Source organism: Balaenoptera physalus (genome assembly GCF_965194825.1).
Source record: "Balaenoptera physalus genome assembly, contig: HAP1_SCAFFOLD_717, whole genome shotgun sequence".
Taxonomy (NCBI): Eukaryota; Metazoa; Chordata; class Mammalia; order Artiodactyla; family Balaenopteridae; genus Balaenoptera; species Balaenoptera physalus.
The window spans coordinates 351,036-368,237 of NW_028126046.1; the positions used below are offsets into that span (position 1 = coordinate 351,036).

Below are 17,202 nucleotides of genomic sequence, written 5' to 3' on the forward strand. Positions count from 1 at the left end.
GGTCCTGTATCTTGCAAGGATTTATGCGCAATTTATCTAAAAACTGACTTTCAACAGCTACACGAATGGCTGAAATTGCTTGATCTCGTCAGGCAAAGAGTTTTTAAAAACATTAACCTCAGAAACAGAATATATATATATGTCTGTCTCGTGCTAAGTACCAGAGTTTTAAATCATGAAATTAAATATTCCTTTGCAAACTCAGCTATATCCTAAAACAGCCAATGATAACCTCTTGCAATACTCAGCATTCTGTGGAGAATTGAGTTTCTAAAGGGCCGTATACTGTCCTGAAACTCCTAAGGGAGTTTTTCCTTGTGAGGAAAACAGCTGTACACCGTGGACTACTGAAAAGCCCCACTGGGCCTGTCTTATTTATGAGATGTTTCCACAGCGGGGTCTTCTGTGTTTACATGGCGCTGCTCCTCTTAGTGAGGGTGACCACTACCGAGCCTTGGATTAGGCTCTCAGCGTATATACACACACTGCCAACCGGGCACCATGACCCTCACTTCTCAGCGGAGGAAACAGTGTTAAAAGGAACTTACCTGAGGTGGCGAAGCTCGGGGAGAAGCGGAGCTGGGATGCAGTCCCAGCAGTGAAACCGCGAGGCCTGTGCTCTCCAAGGCAAACTCCGCCCAACCCCCCACCCCCACTGCCTCTTTGAAAACCTCCTCCTTACCTGGTAGGCAGGCACACCTGAGACCAGTAGTTCCCTGGGGATAAAAATCACCCGGGAAGCTTGTTCACTCTACCTTCCCAAAGCCCCTTCCCTGGAGATTCTGACTCAGGGGTTCCAAGCTGGACCCAGAAATTGTCTTTTGAACAAATGATCCAGGTGATTCTTATCATCAGAGGACTGTGGGAACGGTCTTAGATCAGGGGTGGCCGGGGCCAGGGAGTATCTTTGGCTTTGTGGGCCATTAGGTCTCTGTCACAACTACTCGACGCAAAAGGAGCCAGAGAAAATTCATGAATGAACTGGTCTGGCTGTGGTCCAATCACTTATTTACAAAAACAGGCGGCTGGCTACAGTTTGCTGACCCTTCTCTTAGACCATTCATCATACCATTAAAAAAGAGACATTAATGCCTGCTATTTGTCACCTCACTAAGGCTATGTCTCAATCAGGCAATTGACCCAATGAAAATCCTCCCAATACCATGAAACATCACTCTCATCAAGAGGATAAAGTCAAGGTTGTGTCTGCCCTCCCTCAAGCAAGAACAGATGGAATTTACATGAGAGGATGCAGTCTAAGCCAGAGAGTAGAAGCACACTGTATTTTAATGTACAAGACACACTGTATTTTAAAGGACAAGCACACTGTATTTTAAAGGACAAGAATGAGGTGGTAACTATAAGATGCTGGTGGAGATTGCGGCGGGTTTTCTTTATGCAGTGGATTTTCTAGGGCCCCCAAAACTCTTCCTGCATCCTGGGAATTACTAGCTCAGACCACCATATCATTTTTCCCGGTACCTATTGTTATATTCTTTTTTTTACTCCCTCATGAGGATGATTGATGCTCAGCTGAATTCAGAGGAGCATTTGATTTGCCTGCCATCCTCTGGGAATACCCCTGCTAAATGCAGGAAAAGTCACTCAACATCAAAGATCATTCAGCCACGGATGTGAGAGCTACTGTCACCTTATAAAGCTTACAACAGCCAGCGTCCTCTTACAATTTTCCCCAGCGCAAGCTACAGAGGTGGGGAGGGTTGGAGGGAGCACGGGTTAATACAGTGGAATTTCCTTTGGCACCAGCTCCAAGCAGGCTTTTAACAGAGATGTTTAATTGATCTTTATTGAGCAGAACCTTCCCTTCTGCTTATAAAAGAAATGATCACTTTTCCCTCGGGTTCTATCTGGAGCAGTTAATAGCCCCAGTTTTCTCTTACAGCAGAGATACTTAATGACTGGCAGACTATCATAAGGAGAGTTTATTGTCCAAAATACAAACCCAGTTCTAATCAACCTGCACAGTGAGATTGCCTTGCTTGTATCTGTTGATACCTGGAGGAGCTCTTCCCAACTGACGAGCGCATTGTTCTTTCCACTCAGGCTCTGCTGTCCAGTTAACAAATTGGATAGCGAGGTAATCTATAGGCCTTTGCCAAAGACCGCTGAGGATGCCCTAATGTGTATCAATTTCATCCTCACATGCAGTAGCTCCCAGATGAGGCCCGAGAGCGGAGCCATAATCATTTGCGTACACGGTGCAGGAATATTTTGCAGGTGTGAAGACGATCATCGCAATACTTCCAGGATACAGAGACACTTCCAGGATTCAGTACAAAGACAGCCGTTACTGCTTGGCAGCTATGAAGAGTGATGGAAAAACAAACAAACAAAAGTAATACTTACAGAGTTCCTTTAGCTCTTTTATAAAGGGCTTTATTGATACTAGCGTTACTTTTTGAAATAACTTCCAAACACAACAAGCAGGTATTAATATTTCCGTTTTAGAGCTAGGAAATTTTGTATTAAATGTTCTGACTGCTGTGCTCCTTGAGGACTAGATTTAGCAGTAAACTAGAGGCTAGGACTTGCTGCTACAGTAAACTCTTACTATTTGGGAATTTGTTCTAGAGATACAAATTTCCTGGGTCTTTTTCTTTGTCCTCTCCTCCTTCTGGCTGCCGGCTTTCCCCACCTGCCACCTGCCACGCCCTCCCCAGCCCTCCAAGTTGCCATCCTGGCATGGCAGGCACCGTGACCATGATTTCTGAACCACATTTTGGAACCTGTAGTATGAAAAATACCAGTGTTCTTAGGTGGACAAGAGGACAGAATTTTTGAAACCATGATTGTCCACAAAAATCGGAGATATGTGATCACTCTTATAGTGTCGCTCTAGCATATTCTCCAATGACGAGCAAAGGAAGGTGTGGAAGGGAAGCACCTACCATCTACTGACACAGTTAATAGGAATATACTCAAGGCAGGTGCAAGGCCCGGGCCTGAGGTCTTCCCGGGAATGTGAGAGGGAAGGAGGAGGGAGGCTTTATACCTGAGATATTGGATTCCTTTTTTCCCCCCATTTTACTGAGCTATAATTGTCATATAATTTTATATTAATTTCAGGTGTACAACATAGTAATTTGATATGTGTATAAATTGCAAAATAATTTCCACAATAAGTTTAGTTAACATTTACCGCCTCACATAGTTACAATTTTTTTCTTGTGATGAGAACTTTTAAGATCTATACTCTTAGCAACTTTCAAATTAAAAAACAGTATTGTTCGGTGCTTTGTGTCCACCTAGAGGGGTGGGATAGGGAGGGTGGGAGGGAGATGCAAGAGGGAGGAGATATGGGGATATAGGTATATGTATAGCTGATTCACTTTGTTATACAGCAGAAACTAACACACCATTGTAAAGCAATTATACTCCAATAAAGATGTTTTAAAAAAAAAGAAAGCAGTATTTTTAACTACAGTCATCACGATGTACATTACATCCCCAGGAGTTGTTTCTCTTATAACTGCAAGTTTGTACCTTTTGACCACCTTTCCCATCCCCCCTACTCCCACCTCTGGCAACCACTAAACTGTTCTCTGTTTCTATGAGCTCAGTTTTCTTCGATTCGTATACGTGAGATCATACAGTATTTGTCTTTCTCTAATTTCACTTAGAGTAATGGCCTCAAGGTCTGTCCTGGCTTTTTTTTGCATCTGGTATCACAGTTAAACATGGTTAGAACCATGTTGGTGTTGTTACCAGGTCCTTGTCAGGTGTCATGGGCTGAGTTGTGTCCACCACGGAATTCACAGGATGAAGCCCTAAACCCCAGTACCTCAGCATGTGACTGTATTGGGAGATCAGGCCTTTAAAGAGTAATTAAGTTAAAATGAGGCCATTAGGGTGGATCCCAGTCCAATCTGACTGGTGTCCTTATAAGGAATGCAGATTAGACACACAGAGAGACACCAGGCCTGCCCAGAGGGTGAAAGCCCTGTGAGGACACAGGGAGAAGGCGGCGCTCTGCAAGCCAAGGAGAGAGGCTGGAGCAGGCTCTTCCCTCAGGAGCCTCAGAGGAAACCAACCCTGCTGACAACTTGACCTTGGACTTCCAGCCTCCAGAACGGTGAGAAATAAATTTCTGTGGTTTAAGCTACCCAGACTGTGGTGTTTTGTTATGACAGCCCTAGCAAACTCATGCAGATACCAAAAATTAACGTGGAATGAGGCCTGGAACACCTACCGCTTACATGTTGTTTGCTACATGCCAAATACATGCCAAATACTAACTCGATCCTCACCATAGCCCTATGAAGTGGGCACTATTGTTCTCACCCCCGTCTTACAGACAAGAAAACTGAGGCACAGAGATGTTCAGTGAATTGCCTAAGGCCATACATCTGACATGTGGAAAAGCTGGAATTTGAACCCAGTCACCAGTCTCGGAGTTCACTGTTTTGTCTCAATTTTCTACCTGTTATCCCCCAACTGATCATCCCCAAACCTTCCAAAACTGGTTCAGGAGGCAGCGTGGAAAGCAAACCTGAGGATACTGTGCCCCACTCTTGAGAGGCAACGACTCACAACCTGGGAAGCTTAGGAGGGACAAGGAAAGCTGGTTCATCTCAGAGGCCCATGGATGGAAGGAAGAGACACCTGGGCCTGGTGAACCGAGGGCCTGGAGGCAGGAAGGCTTTTCCCATGTTGGCTGTCACCCTGATCCACAGCTCTGCCATCAGGTAGCCTTGGGTTCCTCCAGGCACACTGGCCCTATGAGTACATGATGTACTACAGGCTGCTGGAGCATATTGGATGTAGAGTCAGAAATGGTTCACTCCCTGTCCAGCAGTCATTTCTCCAGAACAAGCAGGGAAAAATGACCAGACAGGGAGGTTCACCTTCATCCTCTAGACCCGGGTTTCTCAGCCCCGGCTCTAGTGACATTTTAAGCTAGGCAATGTGTGACTTTGTTTCTTTGTTGTGTGTGACTGCCATGTGCGCTGTAGGATGTTTAGCAGCATCCCTGTCCTTACCTACTAGATGCCAGTAACACATCAGCTACTTGTGACAACCAAAAGTGTCTCCAGATATTGCCAAATATCCCCGAGGGGACAAAATCACCCCCACTGAGAAGCACTTCTCTAAGAGAAACAGAAAAAGGTACTTCCTCAAGACACCATTTCCATCTGTCAGAAGGCTGTCATAATAATATATGCAAACGTTCTACATTTATGGTGTTGTACAGTGCACAACCTGCCCAACTGCCCATGGTCATCCACCTCCTCCCTCCCTCTCCTCAAGCTTCACAGGAAAATGAGGCTAATCTGCCCTACACTTTATCGTTCCTTTCTACTTTCCCATATTTCTGAGATACTATAAGGAACCCGAGGGCTTCCTGGTCTAAACTTGGGGTTCAGTTCGGGATTGACCTTTCTCCACCCTGAGGTAAGGATTAAGAAAATAAAACCTGTGCTGATCCTTCTGATTTTCTAGTTCAGCCATTAATGTGACAGGCATGAGGTGCTGATAAAGTGGCCAATTTATTCAATCCCTTTAATGGAGAGAAAAAGTTTAAACCTGTATTGGTTTAGCTTGCCCCAAAAGCAACTATCAAATGTTGGCAGGATACAATGAAGGCTTACCTTGTTAACATAGTTAAGTCTCTCTCTCTCAGAACTAGCCCATTTAGCTCCAGGTTCCTTAGCGCACCCGATGCACTTACACAGCATTTAAGAGCTTTACACAACTGGAAGGTCACATCTTTATTTCTTATCGCAGGAACACGACTTCTGTAAACTTTATTTCTGTCACAACCTAAAGCAAAATTATTGTAAAATGAGTGATTTAAACCATACATTTTATCATCATTAAAAAGCACCTTAAAAAAAAAAAAAAAAAGCATCTGCTCTGTGCTAAGGATAAGAAACGACTCCTGCCCTTAAAGCCTGCATTAAGGAGGGACATGAAAATTGGAATCACATGAGATAAAGAAGCATAACCTTTATGCACAGAGGTTCCTTGGAGGCAAAATGTTATATCTAAGTGACAACTTCATGATAACCCTGAAGCAGAATCTAAAAAGCTGAGGCTATGCAGAGGTGGAGTAGGAGGTGCATTAACTGCAGAGGGAGCACCTGTGCAAAGACACTCAAGCCTGACACCTGCTGGGCACTGTAAATACTGCAGGTGGGGATGACTAAAGGCCAGGGGTCCAAGTGTGAGAACAGACAGAAAGGAAAATAGACATGTTGGCGGAAGCAAGCCTGGGAGACAGCATGGCTTGTATCCCACAGGTGATGAGGCCTGGGGTTACCACTGGCTAAGTAAGGGTGCCTCCGCTGATTAGAAAAAGGTGCCCCGCTGCTGAAGGACCAATTAGATAAAGGGAGTGATCCCCAAAAGCTCCCCTTCCTCAGGACCAAAGAGCCCCAGGAGGCTTGGCCAAGCACAGTTCAGACTACACGCCTCTGTGCAGAGCACACGCTGGGCGGCTAGTGTGCACTAACTCTGTGTGGGCAAGCCATTAGCAGCATTATTTTAAGCGTATCTTTTTATGTTAGAAGATCACTCAACCCGAGTAGGCAGATGAACTTAGAGGAGCTGAGCCCAGGGGCCGCGAAACCACCCAGGAGCTTCTGCCATAGTCCGGGCAAAATGTAATATGGATGAAGAAGCAAATTGAGGAGGAGGCCAAAATCTACGAGCTAGACCCACTGGATTGAAGACATAAAGTTCACTGAAGGAACTCTGAAGAGAACGGGCTCTGCAATAAACTTTTCTTACATTCAATGTAAAATATTAGGCAAAATTAAGTACAGTGGCCTTTAAGGTCCTTTCAGCTCTAATTTCTTTTGATTTCTAACTTATTACTCTGGTTAAGTAAAGTCCCTTCAGAGGTACAGAACAGTTCCTACACCTGCATTGAATGCAAAGAATAATCTGACTTCTCTTCACCAGGGGATGAGTTGAACTGTCCTTGCAGAAGAGATAACAGATGGTGTGAACCCCAGATCCTAGAAAAAGGCCAGGCACACGATAAGTATTCAGCTTTTTGAAAACAAATGAACAATCATTTCCTCTCCTAGATCTTCACACCCTTCCTCTGCTGGCTACTTTCTTTCAGCTTATAAACATCCTCAAGTATACCCACTTAAAGAACTCTCAGACCTATGATTCTTTGGATCTTCTTGTGGGTAACTTAAGTCTCTCCCATGCCTTCAAACTCTTAGAGGAAAACACAGGCAGAACACTCTATGACATAAATCACAGCAAGATCCTTTTTGACCCAGCTCCTAGAGAAATGGAAATAAAAACACAAATAAACAAATGGGACCTAATGAAACTTCAGAGCTTTTGCACAGCAAAGGAAACCATAAACAAGACCAAAAGACAACCCTCAGAATGGGAGAAAATATTTGCAAATGAAGCAACTGACAAAGGATTAATCTCCAAGATTTACAAGCAGCTCATGCAGCTTAATAACAAAAAAACAAACAACCCAATCCAAAGATGGGCAGAAGACCTAAACAGACATTTCTCCAAAGAAGATATACAGATTGCCAACAGACACATGAAAGAATGCTCAACATCATTAATCATTAGAGAAATGCAAATCAAAACTACAATGAGATATCATCTCACACCAGTCAGAATGGCCATCATGAAAATATCTAGAAACAATAAATGCTGGAGAGGATGTGGAGAAAAGGGAACCCTCTTGCACTGTTGGTGGGAATGTAAATTGATACAGCCACTATGGAGAACAGTATGGAAGTTCCTTAAAAAACTAAAAATAGAACTACCATACGCCCCAGCAATCCCACTACTGGGCATATACCCTGAGAAAACCATAATTCAAAAAGAGTCATGTACCAAAATGTTCATTGCAGCTCTATTTACAATAGCCAGGACATGGAAGCAACCTAAGTGTCCATCATCGGATGAATGGATAAAGAAGATGTGGCATATATATACAATGGAATATTACTCAGCCATAAAAAGAAATGAAATGGAGGTATTTGTAGTGAGGTGGATGGAGTTAGAGTCTGTCATACAGAGTGAAGTAAGTCAGAAAGAGAAAAACAAATACAGTATGCTAACACATATATATGGAATCTAAGGGAAAAAAAAAAAGGTCATGAAGAACCTAGTGGCAAGACGGGAATAAAGATACAGACCTACTAGAGAATGGACTTGAGGATATGGGGAGAGGGAAGGGTAAGATGTGGACAGGGTGAGAGAGTGGCATGGACATATATACACTACCAAATGTAAAACAGATAGCTAGTGGGAAGCAGCCGCATAGCACAGGGAGATCAGCTCGGTGCTTTGTGAACACCTAGAGGCGGGGGATAGGGAGGGTGGGAGGGAGGGAGATACAAGAGGGAAGAGATATGGGAACATATGTATATGTATAACTGATTCACTTTGTTATAAAGCAGAAACTAACACACCATTGTAAAGCAATTATACTTCAATAAAGATGTTTAAAAAAAAAATGTTGACCCTGATTTATCTAAGTAGTGGCAGTTCATTTAAATTTTATGTTTTTCTTTGTAGTTTTTCCCCTTTTTCCCCAACATCTTGGAATAAGAAGTTTCACAGTGAAAAAAAAAGTTGTTGCTAAAAATCAGGTTAACTAAAATGCCTACTGTGCTACTGTGAGTCATTTAAATTCATCAGTACTCTTAGAAAACTTTTAATAACAAGAGATATGTGTTCCAGGAGGACAGTTACCATTAGAATATTTATCTCATTTGGAGAAGATCATCCAATAGAAATCCCCTCAACCTTACTGAAACAAATGCACTAGAAAAGTTTAGTCACTAAAAGACATGCCTTGAAAACATTAAAGCATTTACAACTTCAACTGCTGCAGTTGAATATAATTCCAAAGATACTCAAATTTTAGAAATGTAAGGCTAGCATGATATCACCTGACCAGAGTAAAAACAATGGTTTCCTCCTTGGCTCTTGCATCAGATGTCAATTCCCACCCTTGCCCCACTTCCACCTGCTCTATTTTTTAATCACACTGGTGGATCTCAAAATATTTCCCTATGAAAATAAAAGGTATAGAAAATTATCGTTGGTTTTTGATACGATAATTTAATAGGGCTATCTGGATTAGGCTGAAGATGATCTTAAAATAAAGAAAAAATATTGCTAGGTAAATTAAAGGAGAAAACTAGGAGATATGATTAAATTACTGAGGGATTATTTTAAAGTCTTTAAGACACTGTAGGAAAACAGATGAAGTTTTCCAATTAATTATATCTATTCATTACCACAGGTTCGGCATTACTTCAAATTTCTGTTGGGAAAGCAGCTCCAGTTGCTATATACAATACAAAAAAACATTTAAAAAGCATCTTAGTCACACTGACCTCTTCTTGATTAGTCCTAATATAGCAGATTTTAATATGTGCAAAGTCTTCCCAATAAAGTGGGTAAGTTGTGATGTATTAAAAGGAATACAATGCATCTTTTTCTAAAACAAGAAAACTAATTATACATATGTGTATATATACACACCCACATATATATATTAAATTATACACACACATACACCATACACACAAGCAGAGAACCCCAAATTAGATAGAACTGGCCAATAAAGTAGATTATATCTCCCTGGAAGTCACAGAAATGCAAAATAAGACAATGCTATTAATTAAGTAGAAAACTGGAACACAAAATTACATATAAAATTATATAATTATATGTTAAGTTTTGTGTGCATTTGCGTGTGTCAAAAACCAAATGAAACATACTAACATATTAACTGGTTGGTGTTACGGATGTTTAGAGATTAATGTTTTTTCATTTGAAAATTTCCTCATAGAAAATGGTCGTGTATTATTGATTGTGTATTATTTTTATAAGAAGAATTTACTTCGAATTTCTAAAAAGGAATAACAGATACATGCTTGCATAAAATGTCAACAGAGTCTATTCAAATTCTGAAACAAGTTGAAAAAATATTTTCTCAAGACATTAGGCAAGTATCACCTAAAATTAAATAGACAAGTCATCTAACTTTGTGTTCAGCTTGGCTTTCTTCATCTTCTGTAATAACCACATTTCTGGAACAAATTCCTATCAAAGGTTCAGACCTAAACAAAAACTACAGAGTAAAAACACATCTGTTTTGGCTTTTTCTCCGAATAGTTACCAGTACTTGTTAAAACTGAGATCTTTATATTAAACTACACGCACAAATAAACCCTACCAGGACCAAATGTTACAAAATACAGCATGAGGCAAAGCAAATATATTTCACGACAGTAAACTAGGTACCTTCAGGAACAACTTCATTTCTTTTAAGCCATCGCGATAAAACTGCCAATAAGATCATGTCCAGCTTTTTATTCTACAATGTTTTGAATTTCCCTAAAAACATCAAAATATTTCCTATTTCCTCAGTTAATAACCATTTCTAGATTCTGACATGGCACTTTATGTGGGCAGTAAAGAAATATTAAAGCAAGCGGAAGAGTGATTAAAAGCAGTGACTAATGTCGGAGAGAGCTGGGTCTGAATCTTCAGTCCTGACTCCTAATTTTATGGTCATTAGAAATTCCTTAACTCCCCCTGAACATTACCTTTCTCACACATAAAATGACAGTAGTAATATTACACCATAGAATTGGAAGGTTAAGTCAGATCACATATATATAACTCTTAAATTACTATATTAATTATATTAAGCAAGCAAAGCTATGCTAACTAAAAGAAAACAGCCAATGGTATTGATTCCCAAGGAAATGGAGGGAAGTAATGAAGGAATCCTTCAGCCTTTGAATAATAGTCAAGTTTTTCTGTTTGTTTAACCTATTTCCATCTGAATAAGTCAAAGGCGAAAAAGAAATCAATCATGAAGTCCAGTCTGGAGATAATTCAAGAAATCAAGAGATTATATTACAACTAAGTCATGCAACTCAGGTGGAATCAGTAAACAGATTTTAAAACAAACTGGGTCTGGGTAATAAGTAGGAAAACAATACTGTTGCATAGGTCTCTTGGGTCTTTGCTGAGGTCCACAAATTCTCACAACTTCCGGTGACTAAACAAGTGCCTATCACTTCCCTAAGGAATGGGAAATAAAAGCAATAGGAATAATTAAACTTGGTCCATGACCAAAGGTAGAGTAACAATCTCTAGAAAAGAAGCTTACTGGTCAATACTCTTCAACCTCAAATTTGATTTCTCACTGAGATAGATACCAAGAAAAGTGTTTGAGTTTGGCAATCCCAAGAAACTGACATTTTCAAGTCAATTATGATACAGTTTGGACCTTACCAAGTTTCTAAATGTACATGTTGTAAAAAAAAAAAAAAAAAAAAAAAAGGCATACCACCGAAATAGATGTGGGTAGTGGCAAATCGCTATGTTAGAACACTGAACCTGATTCAATTTCAGCCAGATACGTTATATTCTGCTCAAATTCAGCCTGTCTCAGATATTTACTGAGAATAACATTAAATTAACACCAGGTTGGGGGTGAAGGGTTTAGCCTTACTGACCCATACAATAACTGGTCTTGAGAACACTAGGAACACTGTTGATTCTGTACCCCTTATACTCATTGAAAGAAACCAACATTTCCAGGGAAGTCAAGACCAATTTGTCTTGCCAGATGCTTAGAACAAGGAATTACAAAAGGACAGTTTAGAATATACTCCACCTTCCTGGGTCATGTGTTGCTGTCATCAAAGGAAAAACTCATTTTTTCCTCTTTTGGAGGAGAGGGGGTGAACAGGTGGTGGTTGTTTACCTGAATACAGAATAGACTAGTATGAATAAAATAGAATGAAAAGATGGTTGAGAAAATACATAAATAGAAAAGTCTGAGCTGGAAGTTTCTGGTCCCTTTCTTTCCGGTCAGCCTGTACTTTGGTCCTAATGTATATGACAGTGTCCCAAAATGCTTAGTCTACATTCATCAGGATTATGTGCATGTTGCATCTAGAGCACTTAGAGCAAAATTTTTCTTCAAAGAATTTTACCTTTAGGTTGAAAAGAAATATGTTCCTTGTAACATGGTATAGAAAAATATTCCACAAATGGGACTTCCCTGGTGGTGCAGTGGTTAAGAATCCACCTGCCAATGCAGGGGACACGGGTTCGAGCCCTGGTCCAGGAAGATCCCACATGCTGTGGAGCAACTAAGGTCGTGCACCACAACTACTGAGCCTGCGTTCTAGAGCCCACGAGCCACAACTACCGAGCCCAGGTGCCACAACTACTGAAGCCCATGCGCCTAGAGCCCGTGCTCCACAACAAGAGAAGCCACCGCAGTGAGAAGTCCGTGCATCACAAGGAAGAGTAGCCCCCGCTCGCCACAACTAGAGAAAGCCCGCGCACAGCAACAAAGACCCAACGCAGCCAAAAATAAATACATAAAATAAATTTATTTTTAAAAAAATTCCACAAAATAAATCTGATCATCAGCGGAATAAAATTTCTGTGCTGCCTATTTTATGCCAAGGGCTATTCTAAGTACTGTAAACAAACGTAAACAAACACAACCTTTGGACCAGAAACCAGGTTCTTCAAAGGACACTTGAAAACCTGAGATCCTTCAGGCATCCCATAAAGTTTGTTTCTTTAACCCAAATTTCACAAAAAGGCAAAAATAATCATATTCAATCTGAGTAATTTAACCATGAGAAAAGTGCCCAACGCAGAGAAGGTTATACCTAAATATTTGTTTAGTGAATAAAAGACACAAGAGGTGAACTGCTACACTACAACTGGCCAAGACTAGAGCAAGAACAATTATCAGAAATATACAGGTTAAAGAATTTCTCTAGTCAGAAAAAAAAAAAAAAAAGCTAGATATTTTTAAATGTCTGAATGTTTGTTTCACGGGGTTAGAAGGCAACATAAGGAGAAGTGGTTCAGTACCCTGGATAGCTCCAGGGAGGCACAGTTTCTCATGTCCCAGATCTACTTAGTTGCTCGTGTCTTCCAGCTGCCATTTCCCTGTTAAAGGGCTCTGTCATTTTTAAGCCAGATTCATGCCCCATAAAAACAGAGTAGACTCCTCAACCCCATCCTCACCCCGAAACACATGGAACAAATACGCACACAGAGAAGTCTAGCCTGTTCGTCAAAAAGAGTATCTTCTGTCCTGACCAGGGAATAAACCTGTCACTTCAGAAAACTGATCCAGGAAGTCTTATCTCTTGCTGTGTGACAGCTGATCCTGAGAGGGCTCACCGCCCGGATCTAGAGTAAGGGTTTACCCACGGGATCGATAAAGTAGCTATCTTCGAGTTGAAGTAAAACGTATTACCACACCATAATTCAGTGTTATAAACTCAAATCAATAAATCTCTTTCTGAAGAAGACTCTACCGGAAGCATAGTACCTCTCCATAACATTCACATAAGTGAAGCAACTTACCCATGAGCTATGACTACAAAGTCGTGGTAATGATTATAAAGTAACAAGAACTGTAAAGTAAAATGACACCATTTCATATCTCAAAACTATACAGAGCTAAAGTAAAATACTGACAAACAAAAGAGCCTCATCTTTACTATTCTACTTATTTTGCTTACCTACTGAGTTCCTAAATCTTTGCTTGTTACTATACCATAGCAGTCATCTTATGGTTGGACATTTATTTGCATAGTTTCTCCCATACTAGATTGCAAATTTCTTGATAGGAGGGATCATGTATCATTCACCATGGCCAATGGTATCCTGGACACAGTAAATGTTCAATAACTGTTTATTGAACTAAACTGAGTTGAAGTAACTCATCTCTGGTTTATGAAACTTCTGTTTTCATAGCGATATGAGTGGGAGCCATCCCAGGACACAATCATGTCACCGTAGAGAAAAAGGAAGAGTTGTTGGTTCTTATAGTAAACGTAACAAAGAGATTTGGGGCATCTGGAAATATTTACCCCATAAAGAATCCTATGAGAGAAAGTAATACAAACCATACCTTCCTTTCTGCTGAGAAATCACAGAAGATTCTATTTATGTCGTATTTTTCAATCCCCAAAGACTGTATTATGAGGGAGAGAAATATAAAAACAATTGAACCCTTGAGGAAAACACAGGTCAAAAGAGATTCCTTTTAAAGAAAGAAAAAGGAGGCAGGGAAGAAAAGCAAAGGGGGAGAGGAGGAGGGAGGGAGGGAAGGAGAAAGGACGAAAAGAAAGATGATGCTGTTAAAAGTGATGCTGGAGAGTAATGAAAGTTATGTCTTGACAGATGGTGAGAAGGTTAGGAAAAGCAGCACCACCCAAAAACTGTACAAGTAGAAAATAAGCTTATTCTTGTTGGTCCATGGATTATATTACACGGAATAGAGGAATGGTGGGTATGTATGTTTGTTCGTTTGTTTGAAGATTACTTGTTGGGCAAATGCTTCCAGGAAATGCTTTGGGAGAGTTCACTTAGATATCTTGCAACAGACGCTCAACTTCAATCATCTCAAAAACTGCCCAAGTTTTCCAAGGCAAATCCACATTGTATGCTCAGTCTCACCAAATTCATATACGCTGTCCATTTTTATTCTTACGTAAAATTTATCTTACATGAAATTATCAAGTGTTTTAAAATAGTTATTAAGAGTTTGGAGCACTCATGTTAGAAAATTAAGTGTTACCACGTGAGGCTCCTTTTTTTTTTTTTTTTTGAGGCCCCTTTTTAATTCAGGACGTTTTCCATTTTACTGGGAATCAATTCTGTCTGGTGTTTCTAATCCAGCATGTTAAAAAATCATCCTACAAGGCCTCTGATCTTGTTTAAACACTAAAATTTCACAGTACAGATCCAAATTTCCATAAAAGTGACTCTGCTAGTAAATGCATTTCATCGTCCCCTCCATCTGCAAAGAATAGATTTTTCTTTTCTACCTCAAGAACACCTAATCCTTACATTTTAAGGAACAGTACTTGAGTGCTTTTACTGCCAAAAGTCTCATTGTAATATAGCTGGAATATTCCCCTGTGAGTACTAGTTAGTGCTATTGCTTGTTCACACATGCTTTTTTAATTTCAAGTATGATTAGTTATAGGCAAGTCACTGAATATTTAAATTTGGTACAGACAGGTTTTCAAACTACCTGTGAACAGAAGCCTGTAAATTAGAGGGAGTGTGGGAATATGAAATCTGAGCAGAGCTGTTTCAAATCTGGCTGTTGTACATTATGCTCCCTTCCTTACCTGTAACACCTGCTTTCTGCGGAACCAGAAGTCTGTGTCTCCTGTGGCTTAGGTTTTAGACCGGGGTGAGCATTGTAACAGCCTCACCATAATGTCTGGCATGTTCCAGACTCCCCTGTGGTTGAGAATATGCATAAGTTGAGATGGAGCAGGGAACAGCAGAATCTTCAAAGCCGAGAGAGAAGTCCAGAGACCACAGGGAGACCTCAATGCCCATTACAGGCTTAAAGAAAATAAAAATAAAACTCTAGAATAGTATTGACTTGCTAAAACCCAAAATGAACATAAGTATTAAATTTTTACTAAACTGTAAATCAAACCTTAACAAAAACCTAAGTCATCAGTTAAAAAGGAAACCAAACTGTTGTAATTCTAAACCCAGAGGCAGTAGTGCGGTGTGAGATAAAATGCGTGAGACCAAAAATTGGCAAGTTCTGGATTCTTTTTCCTATTCTGTTTCTTCTGAAATGTACCACCGAGCATATCACTTAACCCTCCTAGACCCTGGATTTCCATTTTTTCATCTGTAAAACAAAGAATCTGGACTAGAAAAGAACTAAACTTGCTTCCAGAAATAAACAGGCATTTCATTCCATTTGAACTCAAATCTGACTTGCACTTGAACAGTTCTAAAAAGAGAGAACACTTTGTGTCTTTTAGAAATGTGTTATAAGTTTCCGAAGTTAAACTCTAGTTCCTTATGAGGGTAATATGCGTTTTTCTTTCAAAACAATTCCAGATGATAGGAATGAGGACAAAGACCTGAAGAAGTGAAAATATATATATATATGAATCTACGTGTGGGTATATGTATCTCCAGTTCCAGAGTATATTCTCATTTTCTTCCAAAATCCTGCAAAGTTATACAAAGTAGAGCATAAGGGCCAACATAGCGGCTCCTGGCTTGAGGTATGTCTCCTTCACCACTCCTCTGAGTAAACCAAGGAGCCAGAACATGTCAGCAGCAGGAGAAAGCTTCCTGCAACATCATACGAGAAAAGGCCCATATCAGAGTCTAAAACTAGGCTGCCAAGAATTGCACTTAAGTTGTCGGAACCACAAAGGACAAGGTATCTGCCGCTCCTCTCCTACTGTATTCCATGGTCTTATAATCAGGGACAAAACTACAGCCAGCCTGTACTCAGAGCTGTGGTCCTGCCCTGGCAGCTTGAAATCCTAGTCAGACAGGCCACATGATGCTAATGGAGAAGTCTAAAACATTTAGCAGCGTCAGAAATGAAAAACAGCTCAAGAAAACCCAATGAGGATCCAAGCACTGAGAATGACGTATTTCCTAATGACCAAATCCAAGTTTGGTCCACTGAGACATAGGCCGTCTCTTAGAGTGAAATACCTTAGACAACATTAATTAATATTGTGAGTGATGGTTGTTAAAAAGCAAGGCAGAAGAAATATTCAAAGTTTAACCTCAAGGAACATGTGTAAACCATAGCTTTGAGAGGAGGTGGCAAACATATAGGTGACTTCCCTGTTCTGTTTATATAGCAAACAGTCCTAAGCAATAACATTAGTCTTTTCTATAGTACCTGGCTCTCAGTTCCACAGTCTTTCTCAACAGCCAGGCCTTACTAATCAACCTGAATTGGCATGAGAAAGAAAACCTATTTACCCCTTTTCCTATAGGAGAAAAGGGCCCTGTGTGTGGAGAACTGTGAAGCCTTGTTAGTCCTTTGGGCTTCACCATTAACCAGTTAGACAAGTCACTTTGTAATTCAAGGCCTCTCCACCCTTAAGAATAAAATTTCGAGTAGGGGTGGACTATCTCTAAGTTTCCTTTGTGTGTTCAAGCCTCATATATTTATAATCTTAAGCGATGGGGAGTATCTATGACGACTGAAAAAAGCATGACTATCCCATAACTCAAAGAAATAAAGTTACTCATTGAAGTTATCAATTATCGTTATTTTTTTTCCTCCTGAAGAGCTGCAGATACTAATTACAAGATTCTTTGTCCAACAGTGGTTATTTAAGCCAGGAAATATATTCTAATCCAACTCCTTCACAGATGAGGAATTCGATTTTCAGA

General features: G+C 40.3%; 1 long non-coding RNA gene and 1 pseudogene across 2 annotated transcripts in view; both read right to left on the reverse strand.

The window, feature by feature from the left end:
• The window catches only part of LOC309653626 (ELKS/Rab6-interacting/CAST family member 1-like), a 176,968-nt pseudogene that overhangs the window by 139,294 nt on the left and 20,472 nt on the right, over positions 1–17,202 (reverse strand). The window lies entirely within an intron of this gene.
• Positions 1,265–12,515, reverse strand: LOC309653632. The gene is made up of 4 exons (XR_014259302.1): positions 11,654–12,515; positions 6,884–6,980; positions 5,610–5,781; positions 1,265–2,322 (listed from the first exon to the last, which is right to left on the reverse strand). It is a non-coding gene; the product is annotated as an uncharacterized lncRNA (long non-coding RNA).